This window comes from Micropterus dolomieu, unplaced genomic scaffold (genome assembly GCF_021292245.1).
Source record: "Micropterus dolomieu isolate WLL.071019.BEF.003 ecotype Adirondacks unplaced genomic scaffold, ASM2129224v1 contig_10726, whole genome shotgun sequence".
NCBI classification, from domain to species: Eukaryota; Metazoa; Chordata; class Actinopteri; order Centrarchiformes; family Centrarchidae; genus Micropterus; species Micropterus dolomieu.
In genome coordinates, this window is record NW_025739712.1 from 1 (window position 1) to 1892 (window position 1892).

Consider the following 1892-nt stretch of genomic DNA (forward strand, 5'->3'; position numbering starts at 1 on the left):
CGGGTACTCCCAGGCGGTCACCCGTCCAAGTACTAACCAGGCCCTGCTCTGCTTAGCTTCCGAGATCGGACGAGATCGGGCGCTCCCAGAGCGGTGTGGCCGTAAGCCACTCAGGCACCCCCAAACGGCCCTTCAAAAGATGTTCTACGGCTAATTGACAAAAAACGTATTCTGCCCATAATGTCCAAGGTGCTCCAGAGTCACTTGGAATCCACAGGCACTGATTCCTGGGTAAACATCCAGGAACCGGGACACCGTTCACGCTGGCAGTCCACAGACAGGAATAGGCAACTGTTCTCATTCTCATTCCTGGGTGGACATTCAGGAAAAGGATCCAGTCCGCCTGGAAGTCCCTAGCCAGGATCAGACGCTCTCCCGTCCAAGTCCTAAGCAGGCCCTGCCAAGCCTGGCTTCCAAGATCAGGCGAGATCGGGCAGTCCCAGGCCGGAATGGCCGTAAGCTGCCTTTGCACACCCCAGACGGGCCTTCAAAACATGATGTAACATTTACACAGCACTCTGTACAGGATAGGGAGAAAAAGAAGCAGCAGCAGCAGCAGCGCCCCCTGCTGTTTCCTAAAGAGACGTTCAAAAGATCTCCTTTCACCGAAGCGCCCTCTGCCGTTTTTCGAAGGCGAAGCGAAAAAGGCTTAGAGCACCGGGTACTCCAAGGCGGTCACCCATCCAAGTACTAACCAGGCCCTGCTCTGCTTAGCTTCCGAGATCTGACGAGATCTGGCGCTCCCAGAGCGGTGTGGCCGTAATCCACTCCGGCGCCCCCAAACAGCCCTTCAAAAGATGTTCTACGGCTAATTGACAAAAAACGTATTCTGCCCATAATGTCCAAGGTGCTCCAGAGTCACTTGGAATCCACAGGCACTGATTCCTGGGTAAACATCCAGGAACCGGGACACCGTTCACGCTGGCAGTCCACAGACAGGAATAGGCACCCGTTCCCGGGTATGGGTACAGCGACAAGGCCACCTTCAACGGGAGGTCCTCACTCACAAACAGACGCTCATTCCTGGGTGGACATTCAGGAAAAGGATCCAGTCCGCCTGGAAGTCCCTAGCCAGGATCAGACGCTCTCCCGTCCAAGTCCTAAGCAGGCCCTGCCAAGCCTGGCTTCCGAGATCAGGCGTGATCGGGCAGTCCCAGGCCGGAATGGCCGTAAGCTGCCTTTGCACACCCAAGACGGGCCTTCAAAACACGATGTAAAATTTACACAGCACTGTGTACAGGATAGGGAGAAAAAGAAGCAGCAGCAGCAGCAGCGCCCCTTGCTGTTTCCTAAAGAGACGTTCAAAAGATCTCCTTTCACCGAAGCGCCCTCTGCCGTTTTTCGAAGGCGAAGCGAAAAAGGCTTACAGCACCGAGAATTCCCAGGCGGTCACCCGTCCAAGTACTAACCAGGCCCTGCTCTGCTTAGCTTCCGAGATCGGACGCTCCCAGAGCGGTGTGGCCGTAAGCCACTCAGGCACCCCCAAACGGCCCTTCAAAAGATGTTCTACGGCTAATTGACAAAAAACGTATTCTGCCCATAATGTCCAAGGTGCTCCAGAGTCACTTGGAATCCACAGGCACTGATTCCTGGGTAAACATCCAGGAACCGGGACACCGTTCACGCTGGCAGTCCACAGACAGGAATAGGCACCCGTTCCCGGGTATGGGTACAGCGACAAGGCCACCTTCAGCCGGAGGTCCTCACTCACAAACAGACGCTCATTCCTGGGTGGACATTCAGGAAAAGGATCCAGTCCGCCTGGAAGTCCCTAGCCAGGATCAGACGCTCTCCCGTCCAAGTCCTAAGCAGGCCCTGCCAAGCCTGGCTTCCGAGATCAGGCGAGATCGGGCAGTCCCAGGCCGGAATGGCCGTAAGCTGCCTTTGCACAC

At 55.9% G+C, this 1892-nt stretch overlaps 3 pseudogenes; all 3 read right to left on the reverse strand.

The window, feature by feature from the left end:
• Nucleotides 1-107, reverse strand: LOC123965685 (annotated as a pseudogene; the record flags this gene model as incomplete).
• Nucleotides 108-646: 539 nt separating this feature from the next.
• Nucleotides 647-765, reverse strand: LOC123965683 (annotated as a pseudogene).
• Nucleotides 766-1360: 595 nt separating this feature from the next.
• On the reverse strand, nucleotides 1361-1469 carry LOC123965684 (annotated as a pseudogene).
• Between the last annotated feature and the right edge of the window lie 423 nt (nucleotides 1470-1892).